This window comes from Haliotis rubra, unplaced genomic scaffold (assembly GCF_003918875.1).
Source record: "Haliotis rubra isolate DU_JTF1 unplaced genomic scaffold, ASM391887v1 Scf419, whole genome shotgun sequence".
In the NCBI taxonomy this organism is placed as follows: Eukaryota; Metazoa; Mollusca; class Gastropoda; order Lepetellida; family Haliotidae; genus Haliotis; species Haliotis rubra.
In genome coordinates this window covers 505,471-523,521 of record NW_025767101.1, presented here as the reverse complement: position 1 = coordinate 523,521, position 18,051 = coordinate 505,471, and the positions used below count along the sequence as shown (strand labels likewise).

The 18,051-nt window shown below is 42.1% G+C and overlaps 1 long non-coding RNA gene across 1 annotated transcript; it reads left to right on the top strand.

Moving 5' to 3' along the window:
* The first annotated feature begins 243 nt into the window (after window positions 1–243).
* LOC124288498 lies at window positions 244–17,550 on the top strand. Its single transcript, XR_006901467.1, has 3 exons — window positions 244–253; window positions 6,718–6,721; window positions 17,251–17,550. It is a non-coding gene; the product is annotated as an uncharacterized LOC124288498 (long non-coding RNA).
* The last annotated feature ends 501 nt before the right edge of the window (window positions 17,551–18,051 follow it).

The following is an 18,051-nucleotide window of genomic DNA, read 5'->3' as shown; positions in this document are numbered from 1 at the left end:
ATATGGTTAATTTCTGTCGTGAAGAAGATCAGACTGTAAAGGTTAAGCTGAAGATATGGACAATTTATGTGCATTTATTTTCTGAGAGTTTATTTGAACATAAGACACAAATGTGGACCAATTATCCAAGGCGTCGCAAGCGTGTTACATTTCTTAGAAGTGCCAGAAACGTGTGTCTTTGAATTCCGGTTCTCGCTGATTAGTTTTGTCACTGGTATGTCCTAGTTCGTGGGTGAGTGAGTGAGTTTTTGTTGTACGCCGCTTTTAGCAGTATTCCACAATATCACGGCGGGGGACACCAAAAATGGGCTTCACATATTGTACCCATGTGGGCACTCGAACCCGGGTCTTCGGCGTGTCGAACGAACGCTTTAACCACTATGCTGCCCCACCGCCCCCTTGCTCGTGGGCTTCACTTAAGTGATAAACGCAGTGACCTTTGTTAAGTATGGATTTCTCCATACATCAAACTGACACGCCGTGGTGGAGCTGAAATACTGTGAAAGGCGGCGTTAAACCAATTCATTGGATGGGCATTTAGATCATGATGTATTGTACTGTGAAGCATTTCGAGTCGGGGGGTCATCTCAAATTTGTATATCTTTTTTAAATCTTTAATCCTCGCAAAGACACGCGGGCCTGTGGAACAAGGGGGGTAGTTCTACTTCTTTATTACGAGACAACTAACGGGATCGGGTGGTCAGGCTCGCTGACATTGGTTGACACATGTCATCGTATCCCAGTTGCGTAGATGGATGCTCATGTTGTTGATCACTGGATTGTCTGGTCCAAACTCGAATATTTACACACCGTAGCCATATAGCTGGAGTATTGCTGAGTGCGGCGTTAAGCAACAACCCAACCAACTTTATTCCAAGAAGTACCATATTTCGATGTAGATGGTAACACCGTTATCAAGCAAGTGATGAGCAGTACTATAGGTAAAGCATTTCTATACAGGATTACCGTTATGTTTATACAGCTAAAGTACAGGCTGATAATGTTGATTGATTTTCACGCAATAGTGAGTGAGTTTAGTTTTGCGCCGCACTCATCAATATTCCAGCTATATGGCGGCGGTATGTAAATAATCGAGTCTAGACCAGACAATCCAGTGATCAACAGCATGAGCATCGATCTGCGCAATTGGGAACCGATGACATGTATCAACCAAGTCAGCGAGCCTGACCACCCGATCCCGTTAGTCGCCTCTTACGACAAGCATGGGTTACTGAAGGTTCATTCTAACCCGGACCTTCACGGGTCTTTCACGCAATAGATGAGGTGGGTGCAGAAAGCGCGATGTATGTGACAATAGGATACATGTTTACACACTGCAGAATTAACAAGGAGAAGATCAAGAGGAAAACAGTGACGTGATGGACAATGAGAATAATGGGATTATGATCGTGCTGAGTTGATGGTAGGCAGTGGAGATGTAATAACCTTGGTTTCAGTCTATGGCCGTTTAGAGGTCGAGGTACTTGATGTGAATGGCTTCTAGTAGTTTCCTGATCGTGCAGTGGGTCTGATTGCTGATGAGTACGTTGATGCTGTTTCACAATATCTGGATGAGCTGAGATGACGGATTTAGCGTCTTTGTCCTTCACAGAGATTTGGTGTTCTTCAATCCTTACAGGGTGGGGCATTGGAGTTTCATCGATGTACGAGTCACCACATCATTTAAACCAGACCTCTCCAAGCCAGTGTGCGAAATAGCCGTTGGTCCGCTAGCCCGTGGCTAGTACAAATTGAATTTTGGCTATTAAATTTTCATGGGGGTCATCTGTTAAACATGCACAAAGAACTTAATTAAAGCCCCCCCTCAAATAGGGTCCGACTGTGATCTAGTCGCCTGGTTGGTCATTATCATCGTCATGCATTGAAACGTTCGAAGATCACTCCCAAATTTCAAGAAACAGGTTTTCTACTGGCAGGCTGCCATCGTCATTCCAGGGTACACGTTATAACGCCCACGCTGTAGTCTCTATAGCTCCTCAGTTTCATTTGAACGCATTAAAAGTGGAGAGCAATAAATTCTGTAAAAATTGCTCTAGTTGTCAAATATTGTTGAAGAAAAGACCACGCCATACGTCTATAACCAGTTGAGGATAAACTAAACCTAATAATAAGGCCAGTCACACACAGATAGACATTTCCTTAATTCTGTCCGTCATTCTTTCCTTGAAACTTCCTTCATAAATTTAGCATTCATTTCTCAAATATGTATAACAAATCTATTGCTTGCATAAGTTCAACTTATAGGCTATATCGTACATTTGGTTTAACACTTAGTCTTTATTTAGTCTTTTTATTGATCAAATATTATGAGATTACGACATGAGATGTTTGAAAAAATGAAATACATGTATGTTGAACTAAACAGATGCATAGTCACGTGACGATAGTGAAAACTGGTTCATCCGGGCACAGTTAGTCTCCTTTCAACTCATGTACCCGGATGTGACTAAACTGAGGGGCAAAAGAAAGTATACACATGAACAATGGATTTGAACAATACTTGGATGAAAACAGTAGCTGAAACACTGGTAACTTTAGGTAAAAGATAATGGTTCTTCAAATACATCACAATCGAATAACAATTTGTTTTTTGTTTCACTGGGGCGGTGGGGTAGCCTAGTGGTTAAAGCGTTGGCTTGTCACGCCGAAGACCCGGGTTCGAATCCCCACATGGGTACAATTTGTGAAGCCCATTTCTGGTGTCCCCCGCCGTGATGTTGCTGGAATATTGCTGAAAACGGTGTAAAACCAAATTCAGTCAGTCAGTCAGTATTTATTTCACTTTCCGTCACTATTAAACACGATTTTACTTTCTTTTGCGGGTTTAAAGTTAAGGCTGACTTTGTGATTATCACTTGTAGTGATATAAGAAACATCTTCTACTTACCCATCAGAAATAACAGCATGAAATAAATATGTAACAATGTACGATACAATTTATAAATGTTTAGGGACACCACTGAAAAAAGCCACTTCTATTTCTGTTATAATTTTACTAATGTATTTATGTTATCTGTTTCTAGTTTGTAATCTTTACTAAGATTAGTAATTCTGGGTCAGAATTTATCTTTAGTAACCCATGCTTGTCGTAAGAGCGACTAACGGTATCGGGTGGTCAGGCTCGCTGACTTGATTGACACATGTCATGTTATCCCAGTTGCGTAGATCGATGCTCATACACTGGATTGTCTGGTCGATTTTTTACAGACATCCGCCATATAGCTGGAATGTTTATGTTCAAGATGGATTATTGGCTGGAATGTAGGTGTGTCTGTATAGATGAATATTGCGGGTTATTGCGATCAACACCGAGCACGCATTTCACCCGACATGTGTAAGATTTTTTTCTTTTTTGGCTGCGCGCCAGTGCCTCGTTCAATGTGCTGACTCACGTTGATAGTATGCCTTCTATGTCTTATAATAAGGTGGATATATTGCTCCCAAGGTGAGTCATTTTGTGACAGACGTGTTTCACTCAGGGCAGTTGGTTCAACTTGTCATTTTTCCAGACAGAGATGCTGGTAGAACTTGATTTGATTTGACGCATTGTATAATGACCACATGCACAAGAGCAGACAGTTCGAATGCCAATTTCGATACACATTATGATGGGCAGCGATGAACACGTAATTAGTAAAATATTGAGAAATGTCTTTGCAAATATTTGAAGACAAAATTAACATTGATTTTAACTTTTGCAAAGAATAAATGTCTATTGATATTCCAGGTTCTAAAAGCTATTTTCTTTAAAAAAATATATCGAACATGTCTCTTTGCGTTTTATTCAAAATCAGTACGTATAAAAATAATGGAACTCGAGCTATGACATATTTCAGTTCAGTGAGCAATGCATCGTCTTGTGTAAGCTTAGTTGACGGTGTTGACTGGTCATTACATGCACATGGAAGATCATAGAAAAAACTGGAACAGATGACCAACAAGTTGGTCTTGAGCATCCAATACTAGTGTAAGAAGTGCCTCGGTCAGATGACTGGGAAGAGAATAATGTAACATGAAGCATTGCTATGCCTTCCACGTCTTACTGTTTTTATTTTCACACAAGTTTTTTCACATCCAAATGAAAGATGAATCTCGTAAACAGTATGTGCTATAAAAATGGCTTACCTTTTTTCAGTGTGTAAAATTATGGTTTCAGTGATTCATGGCTAATCGTAATGCTATCTCCCAATTTGTGCATACCTTAAATTCCAGAATAAATGCCTTGAAAAGCCTATATGCTTTCACCCATGCTCTTGGTCCCAATTATTCGATTTCTGTTTTGGGGCGGTATTTAATCGACGCAAGATTTACAAAGCCCTTATCATAAACGTCGAATAATGATAAGAAGAATGAACAGATTAAACAAACAACAGGTATAGAGTAGTGTTTAGTTCACACGTTCTCGCCGATCTTAGACGAAACACTCTTTATTCGGTGCAAAGTGTTATTTTGTTAAGGCCTCAAAAACACGACATTAAAGGTACAAAGTAAACAATTAGGTTTGTGGTCATTGAATTAACTACATGTATGTTCACGGAAAGTAAAGCTGTATGTTTCGCTTGTATGCGCAAACATCCTCAGGGGTATTTCAATATTGTTTCCCTGGAAGGTAAATGTTTCCAGGGTGCATGGAATGTTGACGACAAGTCATGAAGCCATCACGGTGAGTTCAGACAGATAGAATGGAAACTGGCCTTTCAAGGGACATTGAAAAAAACAGACCATACACGCATAACAGTTTTGATTGTTGTTTGTAACTGTTAATCCCAAGATTCATCCAGTCAGAAATCGTTGCAAGAACCTTTCTGGATCAGCTTCAAACAGAGCTAAGAAGGGCGATAAGTTATCACATAAAAAGAATTACTCATCGGGTTTTCTGTATGCACTGGTCACGGCAATTAACATAAATTTGTAAACAGTTAGTCTTAAAGTGATATTGAGACATTTGCTATTTTACTGTTGTTCATAGATTCGTTACCTTTGTCGCTTCTGTCAGATTATGATAGATGATGGCGATACTAGATTACCGTCATTTCCTACAGCTGATGACGCGAGTGTCAGCGTCGGCCACATATGGCGTCGTTCACAGATGCCAGGAATGACGTACTTGGGATTACGATCATTGAATTGTATGTCCACTGTCGGACCCAGGGGCATTTTTCCTTTGATGTTTGTTAAGCCCAACTAATTAACCTCAGTAAATTCTGTGATGAGGCAATGTTCCGTTCATATATGTTTAATTCATGAGTGTTCCTTAGTTATCCAGAAATCTTCGATGTTTACACAATTTATATATTACCAGGGGCGGCGGGGTGGCCTAGTGGTTAAAGTGTTCGCTCGTCACGCTGAAGACCCGGGTTCGATTCCCCACATGGGTACAGTGTGTGAAGCCTACTTCTTGTGTCCCCCACCGTGATATTGCTTGCTAGAATATTGCTAAAAGTGGCGTTCAAACTCATTCAGTCACTCTCACTCTCAGACATATATATTCCTCCCATAATAATGTTTTACGCCGCTTCAGGTATTCTCCAGCAACTCGCGGCTGTAGGGTACGACTATGTCATGAAGACTGCGTGAACCAATCACATCTCAACATTCTGACGAGGAGATAAGATAAAAATACTTACCTTGCTCTGATATATACAATATAACTGTACATGATATAGTGCGTGAATGGTTAGGACTCAACCCAGTTGTAATCAATATTTATTTCAAATATTTAACACTCTCCAAAAGCCTTACAACCATCGCATCATTAATACATAATATTTGACAAAGATTCACGGCAGTCCGAATCTGCCATACGGACACTGGAAAATATACCCCTTATAGCCCATGCAAATCTAGAACATGTGAGAGACATTGGCTTCACACATTGTACCCATGTGGGGAATCGAACCCGGATCTTCGGCGTGACGAGCGAACACTTTAACTTGGCTTCCCCACTGTCACAAAGTCTAGATTACCACAGTTTCAGTTGGGTTTTGTTTTCACATTGATGAGGTAGTGATGTCACCGTTTTTCTGTAAAATATGTTCATTTAAGAGACTAGTGGTAAGTCAGTCATGACGCGAAGATAACCCACAAAGCTGTGATGTCATTAAGAATCTCAGTCACTACTGTTGGTGACTTTGTAGACGTTTCCGCTCCACGTACAATCCAATCTCAGCGGCCATGTTATTCATTCAATCCTCATGTAAGTCCCTCACAGGGCATACGCATTTCCACGAAAATAAGCAGAAAATGGTCACGGCTTAAATCAATTAGTTCGCTATATCCGTCAGTTCGTTATATCCGTCAGTTCGTTATATCCGTCAGTTCGTCATAAGCGTGTTCGTGATAAACGTAGTTACTGAACAAGGTAAACGGCGTGACTAAAGAAACTATACACCAACGTTGTGTCGAAAAAATGAAATAGACTAGAACTAGTTGTTCTATGGTGATATGTACTGGACAAAATAAGTTAGGGATATTGGTATGTTTATGATTGATATTTTATCAAGTGTGTCAATGAATAAATGGATCATTATTCATAATTTCAAAATTTACATATATCCCTAACTATTTTTGTCCAGTATATTTGATACGGGTATAGCAGCTGTGTTGTGAACCGTTTGTTTGCAGTGAGTCGGCGACTGTTTTTACAATAAATATTCGGGTAAATCCAATATTTATGTGTGTACTTTCTTTACCGAGGCAGGTTTACAAATGGAAGGGCCTCGACCCCAAGCAGATCACCGTGACCCCAAACATACCTGTGCACCGTCTTGCCCACCCCCGTCTGACACATCTAGTCACGACACCCTTATGAATAAACAATAACCTGTTGAAGGATGCGCTGGATGTGGAGGAGGATGTCACCGCGATGAAACCCTGTCGGTGATAATGTGCCTATAAAAACCTAATATGCACTTGTGACATATAGGCTCTCACGATAGCTCGAGGTAAACTATCGGGCGAGAAAGGGTAAACTCTCGAAAATAGGATTTTAAAAATAAAACAAGTTTTATCAGGACGTTACCAGACGAAAAACAGTTCAGTAATGACTTTAAATCATTTCACGAAATAACCAGAAAAAATAGCTTTCCCTGCAGGCACACAACAGGGGTGTACTATAACGCCGTTCCTCTTAAGCATAATGGACTGGGATCTGCGATGTCAACTCTCAGTGCGACGGTTGTACCAAGTACATCATCCACTCAAGGTGTGATACTGCAGTACAAGTCCTTTACTTTACAGTGAATAGGTCGCATCACGACACAGCATGACGGTCACCGGTCACAGGTCGGAGTCAGTCAGATGAACGAAATGCACATCTGTAGCAGTTACTAGCCTAACTTGCTATTCATTGATGAGTGAGTGAGTATAGTTCTGCGCCGCTTTTAGCAATATTCCAGCTATATCACGGCTGGGGGCACAGTGAATAGGCTTCACACATTGTACCCATGTGGGGAATCGAACCCGGGTCTTCGGCCTGACGAGCGAACGCTTTAACCACTAGGCTGCGCCACCACCTCTATTCATTGATGACTTTTCAAACTTACAAAGCGTTGTATTTTGAAATGTCTCTCGTCAGTCACTGTAATTTAATATAACGAATTGTGGACTTTTTTTGTTGACAGAACAAAAGCAATATTGACAGCGGACGTAGTTTCCTGAAAAGTATTGTATCATTTTATCATAGAATTGCATCATTATCTACTATAACGTGTCAACGCTAGATACTAACCAGTCTCGATTATTGACAAGACAGTCTCCAATGGGCAAAAAAAGGTCAACATAGCAGCAAAATTTGTCACGCCACATTTCCAACCTTCCAGGGACACTGATTGGTCCTCAGTGACGATGCTACAAGAACAAGTTTTCGTAAAATCGTCACGACCCTTATTTGACAATAGCGCCCGACAGCTCAGTGATGTATGAAGCATGTGTACGGCATGTATTATCTATGTATGTGTCAGGATAGCAGCTGACAGAGACCTATAAAGGCGGAGGAGCATACACAATGTATCTTGTTCATCTTGTCTAGATACATTTTGTTATTGGACTGTTTTACGACAAATGCTTAATAGTGAGTGAGTTGGGTTTAACGCCGCTGTGAAAACCGGTGCTTCATGGTCGTGTACGTGCTATGTATGCTGTGACGGAGATTTATGCCGCTTAGTTTAAAAGAACAACAAAACTTGATCACGGTTAGGTTTCTCGCAAAAACTAGGCGAACGATGATGATTTTCTGGCGTTACCAAGGGACGCAACTCTGCACAGAGTATAACGCCTTAGACCACTGAACCACCCATGCCACGTACTCCTTGGGATAAAATATAAAGACAGATATTTATAGAACGAAATGCTGTACTGAATTATATCCACGTGGAGGTCTAAAATAAGACAAGTCTCTGTCCTCAGTTGTTTAGTGTTTCCTTTAAACGAGCTCAGCATGAGTTGTCGTATGTCGTGTTAGAGTCGAAAAGGTAGGTTTATGAATATCAAAAGAGAGGATAGAATCTGTAGATGTTGTAATAATACTGTTATAGAAGACTAATATCATTTTCTTCTACTATGCCCAGCATATAATACTATACGTAAAATATATATCAAAGAACTCTATTTTGTCCATCCATCAATCGATAAATTTTCCTCTCTATTGAATTCTTCAAATGAATTTGTAATTAAAAATGTTGCGGTTTTCATTTATCAAGCCATGTTGATTAGAAAATTGTATATATGAAATGTTCTATAGGCCTGTGGCCTCCTCAGTACTGAAATAAAGATTGATTGAGGTCAGGGATCAACCAACAATGTAACAAATCCAAGAACGGGTATACCGTGAGCAGCAAGAACAGCAGTGCATCGCCGTCCCATAGAGTCTATCATATGGGATGGTAGGCTGGTGAAAGGCTTGTCATATTTCTGCAACTCTGCTGCCAAATCACGAAAGGTCCCCGGAGGATTCCTGTCCAGGCACACAGGCGGGATCGTGACGTTCCTCAAGACGTCTGTAGTGACGTTGACGTCCGTCCTTCGCTACGGGAAATGTTAAATCTGGACTCCAGCAGTCCACCACATCCGAGGTTGACGGCCACGATTTCGACCTTGACCGTGCGTCAGGATAGGTTGCATGGCGGGACGACGTTGTCGTTTCCCACAATAACGTATAATAGCATTCCTGACTGTGTTGGAGTAGATACACCGAAGTCCAGGAATGGTTAGTTGGTTGTTTAACGCCGCAGTAAGCAATATACCAGCTATATGACGGCGGTCTGTCTGGACCAGACAATCTATTGATCAGCATCATGAGCATTGATGTACGCAATTTACCATGTGGGGTACACTTCGGCATGTTGAGGGAACGTTACAATCAGACCAGACAATCCAGTGATCAACATTATGAGCATTGATATACGCAACTGGGATACGATGACATATGTCAACCAAGTCAGCGAGCCTGACCACCCGATCCCGTTAGTCGCCTCTTACGACAAGCATGGGTTACTGAAGATCAATTCTAACCCGGATCTTCACGGATGGTCTGAACAGTAGTCATTGCAGTCTGGAAGTTCCGAACCTGTGCCGGCGACGGGTCATCCTCTTGCATCTGTCCTTTTTTTTGCGTTGTGACGCGTTGACGTCCTGGGGCTCCTTTCACGAAGCAACCTTTACTAACCTATACTAACCTTAACTCCCATTACGATCACCTTAGTGCTTTTTGAAAGTGAGGCCTGCACGTGAATGCTCGGCTACTTCCTGTTGATCAGTGCTGAAATGGTGTTCAGGAAGCAATGGAAATGGGCAGCCATCTGAGTTTGAGACATTCCCCATTGACCATCCCGATAGCCTAATGACATTGTGCAGTGGGTATGGCATGATGTTCGGTCCATTAGCAGTTTCATTATTTTAACGATCAAACGTGAAACAATCAAATTTTCCGAACAAACTCACTCACTCACTATACTAGCAGCCCCTAGAAACTGACGAGACCCATAGACGTATATATTTGTGCTTCAATGAACTATAGACAAAGGGTAACATCTTTTGTAGCAACATATGCATTTCCAACATGGCGCCCAGGAGATCTTCTTAGTTGTTATTTCAGAATGCCCGTTACTTACATCGAAGTCACTCAAGACAAATCCTGGATGGGTAAGGAAATGTCATCGGTGTTGGTTTACATCTGATAAAGGATATCACGAAGTCAGACAGAAATATCAGCGAGAACGCGCACCTGACTTCGGGTTGACGTCGACGGAAAGAAATTTACATTAAGAATTTCACGTTCATGCTGTTTAAAGAGAATGTATGCTGCAAATATTTACATACATTAGCTTTTGGGGGCATTTAAAAATAGTTAAATTGCCTCCCCAATGTCATGTCAAGCATACAAGCATAGACAAGCTTTTACGCATCAACACCAACCCAGTAGATAAAGGTTTTAACGTGTATAAAATCGCAGTGTCAATAATCGAGTTTATTCAGTTCGATATATATATTTTAGCGTGCTTAACGGTAAAAAAGCGATCATAATCATAGAAAATAAACATTTTATATTTTTCGTTATTTTAAAAGCATTTAATCCTTCATTTCCCCCTTTGTAAATTGTCTCTGTGAGTGGTCTTTTTATTAATTCTCAGCAACAAGCGAGTTGACCCGCATCAGCCATCCAGTCCTTGCCTCACGGTGTCCTCCCATTAGTCATACGTCCCACTAGTCATACGGGTTAAAACAACATATGGTATGGTTGACTGCACCAACAACTACCTTTGTAATACCTTTGTAATAAAATGGAATGATCCAAGAAACAAAAATACAGCTTCGTCTCAGTGAACTTTAATGATCTGTCTCCAGCCAAGTATACATGTTAAAATGGTGACATATTGAATAGACAATTGAATAAAACATCTTCTTCTGTTTTCAGCAAAGTATACATACATAATCTGTACACTTAAAATGTAAATGTAAATGTTTAACGATATATTTTATTATATATATATATGTCTTATCTTATCACATTTATAGTGTCTCCTCCCGCTCTCCCCGGAATCCCCGGATAATCAGCATCGATTGTAACATGATCCCAGCCACGGTACAGACGCAGTTTAAATGGTTTAAACCCTGGCTAGATCTACAAATGTTTAAATTATATATGAAGACACACTGAGTTTTCGATTTGGAATGTTCACCAGATGTGTTTTGTTGAGTGTGTCTAAATTATATATATTAATACATACGAGAGAGAGAGAGAGAGAGAGAGAGAGAGAGAGAGAGATAGATAGATAGAGAGAGAGAGAGAGAGAGAGAGAGAGAGAGAGAGAGAGAGAGAGAGAGAGAGAGAGAGAGAGAGAGAGAGAGAGAGAGAGAGAGAGAGAGAGAGAGAGAGAGAGAGAGAGAGAGAGAGAGAGAGAGAGAGAGGTTTGTAGAAATTTGGGTGTTGGGTGGCCATGTGGATCAACCATTCGTACACTGACGAAAACCTATTTCTTTTGATACTGAGTGCATATTATATCAATACAAACATGATGCCATACTGTTTATGTATATTGAGAGGGCGGTGGTTTGGCTTAACGGTTGAAGCGTTTGTAACTTTAATAGCCCGTGTTCGATTCCCAACATGTGTATGTGAAATGATCTGCCTTAATAGGGGCGGTTGGGTAGTCTAGTGGTTAAAGCGTTCGCTCGTCACGCCAAAGATCCGGGTTCGATTCCCCACGTGGGTGCTATGTGTGAAGCCCATTTCTGGTGTTCCCCACCGTGATATTGTTGGAATACATGTATTGCTAAAAGCGGCGAAAAACTGAAACTCTCTCACTCTGCCATAAGATGTTGTTTACGGCGGCATAAAACAACACTCATTAACACTTACACACGGGGACAGTGAAACCATTTTACGTACGCTCTGTCTTCACCGGAAGCATTTACGTTGAATACAATTCTCTACGCAATTGTTTCAATAATATCAGAAAGTATTTTCAATTTTTGTCAAATAGTATGGAATCCTAGAAGGGACATTGTCGCTATGTCGCATTGTCGCGTTGTCAAAAACAAGTAAAGTGAGGCAAAATAAACCAAAACGCGACACGCGACATCGCGACAACGCGACATTTCGCCCATTTGTCGCATTGTCGCGATGTCGCGTGTCGCGTTTTGAATAATATTTTCTATTCCTTCAAAGGGCGACACGCGACATAGCGACAATTTTCAAGGTCAAAATATGTCGCGTTGTCGCGCGTCGCCCTATCTAAGATGTGTAAAAAGAAGCTAAAATTCATAAAACGCGACACGCGACAATGCGACATATTATATGTCGCATTGTCGCGTGTCGCGTTTTCGCCATTTTCGATTACCGGTGCGCATTTGTAGAAAGTCAATTAGTCTACGCATGCGCAGGAAATGTTATACTCTATTTCACACTTCAGTGGTCTTTTGTTACCTCCAATGGTTTTTACAATGAAGAAGTACGCGTAATGATAATGGGGGCTGCTTTTCTTGAACTTAATGGGAATCTTTCATTGTTGCTTTGAAAATTATTGTATATATTGTAAATGTATTTGGCCAATCAAGTGTGTTTTAGCAGCAAGACAAATTATTAGCGCTACTATTCATTGTAATCACGGCACACGGTGGCTCTGTCATTCAAGGCGGGGCAATTTGCTGTGCAGAGTTGTGTCTCTTAGTCACACTAAATAACTATGATCATAGGTTCTAATCCCAGTACCATACATACTCATCACTTTGGACATTTCACCCATATCAAGCTCACAAGTTGTGAAAACACTCAAATATTGTTAAAATTCAGGCCACATCGGCAGAAACATCAAGTGATGTCCACGAATGGGTCACTATGTTCCACAGTGTGGCTCCTCAGAGAGATTCTTGGTACAGTCCTGTCCGACGCTGATGAACTTGTTCAGCCAGCAGTGGATGGATACCAGGTAGAATGAGATGGTAATATCTCTTAACCATCCTGCACCTCAAATACAGTTTTGGTCGACTTTGAACGTGATATTCTTCTTGGGAAAACGCCATACAAATGGAATGTTATCATTATGATTTTAAAAGCGGGCAAATCGCTTGGCAGAGTTGCGTACCCTTGGAGCGCCAGAAATCAACACTCGCTCGCTCGCTCCCTCCCTCCCTCCATTCCACTCCCCGCTCCACCCACTCACTCACTCCACCCCGCTCCTCTCCACTACTCTCATCTCCACTCCACTCTACTCTACTCCACTTCGCTCCACTCACTCACTCACTCACTCATTCCACTCCACTCCGCTCCACTCACTCACTCATTCCACTCCACTCCGCTCCGCTCCGCTCCCCTCCGCTCACTGACTCACTTCTCTCACTCACTCATTCCACTCCACTCCACTCCGCTTCGCTCCGCTCCGCTCCACTCCGCTCACTGACTCACTTCTCTCACTCACTCATTCCGCTCCGCTCCCCTCTACCCACTCACTCACTCCACTCCCCGCTCGACTCACTCACTCATTCACTCACTCCGCTCCGCTCCGCTCACTCACTCCACTCCCCGCTCGACTCACTCACTCATTCCACTCCACTCCACTCCACTCCGCTCCGCTCCACTCCACTCCAATCCACTCCAAACATCGAAAAGTAATCATGCTTGTGATAGTTTATAGAATCCGCGGTAACTAATAAAACGCGACACGCGACAATGCGACAACGCGACATTTTGATGAAATGTCGCGTTGTCGCATTGTCGCGTGTCGCGTTTTGTTAAAATATTGAGTATAGTATGTATTATAACGTATTTACTAAAACGCGATTTACGCGACAATGCGACAACGGGACATTTCATCAAAATGTCGCGTTGTCGCATTGTCGCGCGTCGCGTTTTATTAGTTACTGCAACGGAATTTCAAAACTATTACAAGGATGATTATGTTTAGATGTTTTTAAAGGGCTAAGGTACACAGGGATCGAACTCAGAGTAATAATAAATGTGGCCGTGAAGTCTGTGGGTTAAGAGTTCTTGGTTAATGGAATGGATGTGTTGAAACTGGCCATTTTGCTGAACATTATTATGATTGAGTAGGTGTATGTTTGAAACGATACAAGTACATGTGTATCGCTTGGTATATTATTATTATTATAAATAATATAGGATTCAAATAGAATTGAAAAACAGACATCACAACACATTATTGTAATGAAATATCTTGCTAACTTACCAAGTTCCATAAACCTTGAGTGAGTGAGTGAGTGAGGAGTGAAAGTGGAGTGGAGTGGAGCGGAGTGGAGAGGAGAGGAGAGTAGTGGAGAGGAGAGGAGAGGAGAGGAGAGGAGAGGAGTGGAGAGGAGAGGAGCGGAGCGGAGAGGAGCGGGGTGGAGAAGAGAGGAGTGGGGCGGAGCGGAGCGCAGTGGAGTGGAGCGGAGCGGACTGAGAAGAGTGAGAGAGGGAGAGTTGCTTTCTGCCACTCCAAGGGTACGCAACTTTGCTAAGCGATTTCATCGTTTCTAATATATCATAATGATAACAGTCCATTTGTATGGCGTTTTCCCAAGAAGAATATCACGTTCAAAGCCGACCTAAACTGTCTTTGAGGTGCTGGATGGTTAAGTGATATTACCATCTCATTCTACCTGGTATCCATCCACTGCTGGTTGAAATGAGGCAGATGTCGGACAAATTCATCAGCGTCGGACAGGACTGTACCAAGAAACTCTGTCAGGAGCCACACTGTCGAACATAGTGACCCATTGGAGGACTTCACCTGATGTTTATGCCGATGTGGCCTGAATTTTAACAATATTTGAGTTTTTTCACAACCTGTGAGCTTGATATGGGTGAAATGTTCAAAGTGATGAATGTGTATGGTGCTGGGATTAGAACCTATGATCATAGTTATTTAGTGTGACTAAGAGACACAACCCTGCATAGCAAATTGCCTCGCCTTGAATGACAGGGCCACCGTGTGCCGTGATTACAATGAATAGTAGCGCTAATAATTTGTCTTGCTGCTAAAACACACTTGATTGGCTAAACACAGTTACAATATATAAAATGATAAAGCAACAATGAAAGATTTCCATTAAGTTCAAGAAAAAGCCCCATTGCCATTACGAGCACTACTTCATTGTAAAACCATTGAGGTAAAACAAAGACCAGTGAAGTCTGAAATAGAGTATAACATTGTTCGCGCATGCGTAGACTAATTGACTTTCTACAAATGCGCACCGGTAATCGAAAACGCGACACGCGACAATGCGACATATGATATGTCGCATTGTCGCGTGTCGCGTTTTAGTCATATGTTATAATACATACTATACTCAATATTTTAACAAAGCGCGTCACGCGACAATGCGACAACGCGACATTTCATCAAAATGTCGCGTTGTCGCATTGTCGCGTTCGTTAGTAAATTTTTAGGCTGTTTTACACATCTTACATAGGGCGACGCGCGACAACGCGACATAGTTTGACCTGAAATGTGTCGCTATGTCGCGTCCCCTTTGGAGGAATGAAAACATATATTATTCAAAACGCGACACGCGACATCGCGACAATGCGACAAATGGGCGAAATGTCGCGTTGTCGCGATGTCGCGTGTCGCGTTTTGTTTAATTTTGCTTGTGTTTGAGAGGGCGACAACGCGACAATGCGACAACGCGACAATGTCCCTTCCAGGATTCCATAAAATAGCATCATACACGAGAAGAGTTAATATTTTATGTCCGCTTCCATAATTTCTCATTTTAGGTGCTTCTTTTAGAACTAACTTTTCCTTATCGGGTACGATAAATGATCGCCTTTGCCACAAAACTCACCTCTCGAAGCTGCTCTTGTAACAAAAAACACCCCCTTGACTAATCTGATCCCAAATAGAACAAAGGTGAAACAAATAGTCTACTCAGGTCATGAAGGTAAGATAAGTATTGTGCTGTGAAGAATATGTAAGGAATAAACTCCGAAGACTCGCCAATATTCGCGCGGCTGGTTGAGTCCGAGGCCGTTAGGCCGAGGACCCACCCAGCCGCGCGAATATGGCTGAGTCTGAGGAGTTTATTGCGCTTAAACCTAAAATCATACATATTGGCGCCCTAGTTTCGTAACTCTTGCACCCGAACACAGCAATATCAATATTGGCGTCCTACATCTGGGTAGCACGGTATGCACGATACACACGCTATGAACACGCTCTACTGTGTACGTGGAAGCGTGTTGGAGGGATACAAAACAAACGAAATATTTTACTGCATCCATTTCACCAGATGTTTTCAATCATGTCAGGCGAATGGGGTTCTTAATGCGATGTCTTTGTCACTCAAAGTTAATACATTTTCCGAAGCAATTGATTGGACTGACTGACTGAGTTTGGTTTTACGCCGCTTTTAGCAATATTCCAGCAACATCACGGCGGGGGACACCAGAAAATGGGCTTCACACATTGCACCCATGTGGGGATTCGAACCCGGGTCTTCGGCGTGACGAGCCAACGCTTTAACCATTAGGCTACCCCACCGCCCCCAATTGATTGGAAGTATTTCGAGTGTCAATTTTGATATCACTCTGCAAGGAGACAGAAATCATGTAGATACAGTTGGGAATAGTTCTTCGGATGAGGAATTCCTGCGTGAGTCGCAAAACCTAGAACGGGAATTTGACCAAATGAATAGTTCAGCAGATGATGAACTGATGCTTGCTTCTCAGCAGATAGAAAAAGAAAGTGAACAAACAACAACCAAACGTTTTGGCAACCCTCTCTCAGTTTCTGAATATCAAAGCTTGGAAAATCTCGCAAAAAATAAAAATACAGAAAAGAAAAGCAGTGGGCAGTGCGGGTTTTCGATTCCTGGCAACGTGAACGGGATGGGTTTGAATCCCAGTTAGGCAGCAGATTATTAAGTATTTCTGATGAAGATCTGAATAGGACGCTGAGTGTTTGTCACAGCAGTAAGAAACCAAAGGAGTGAGTGAGTTTAGTTTTACGCCGCACTAAGAAATATTCCAGCTATATGGCGGCGGTCTGTAAATAATCGCGTCTGGACTTGACAATCCAGTGATCAACAGCATGAGCATCGATCTGCGTAATTGGGAACCGATGACATTTGTCAACCAAGTCAGCGAGCCTGACCACCCGATCACGTTAGTCGCCTCTTACAACAAGCATGGGTTACTGAAGGCCAATATTCTTACCCGGACCTTCACGGGTAAGGAACCAAAAGGGAGGTCAACAAGGGCAACATGGTTCACGAGATTCTTATTTCGACGAGAGATTCTTGCGCCAAAGTGGTCGAGATGTTAACCTAACCACCGACTTTGCCTTTAGGGGTTTAAGAACCATTTTAGACGCTAACATGTAATCACTGGCACAGTCTGTAATCACCGGCATCCGTAGAAGGCTAGGAAAGCTAAAGTCATAACACCACAGGAGGAGGATGCATTGCGGGAGTCCGGGATGACACCCCGGAGAAAATTGCTTGAAACCGCTTTTTATTTGAATGGGCCGTTGTCTATATAGACTTGACCAAAAGTACATGTCATTGAGGTGAGTGAATAATATGGTGATTACTTAAAATTGAAAAAAAATGAAATTCATATCTTTTAAAACAATAGTTTGTTTAAAAAAAACCACGACGACTACAGTGCAGCCTGTATGCAATGTATGTACAACTTGACTGCAGGCCAGTGGGTTGTGATGACTGAGGAATCGAACCCGCGCCACAGGCACTTTAACCACTAGGCTACCTCACCGCCCATAGACGTAATTAATAAGTGAGGTAACCTAGTGGTTATAGTGCCTGCGGCGCGGGTTCGATTCCCCGCAAAGGCACAATGTGTAAAGCCCATGCGTTGTGTCCCCCGCCCGTTATACTGCTGCAGTTCCAGTGCTAAAACTGTACACTTCGTTGTGGAACGTAATGATGCTAAAGTGACATTTGACAAGAAATAAATGGATGATAATTGTTTCTGTATTTCAGTAATGGGGGGTATTACTGTTTTGATTCAGCGTTAGGACCGGGTCAGTAATAGGGCGCCAGTATTTGATAAAGTCGCCAATATACGAAGCTAGG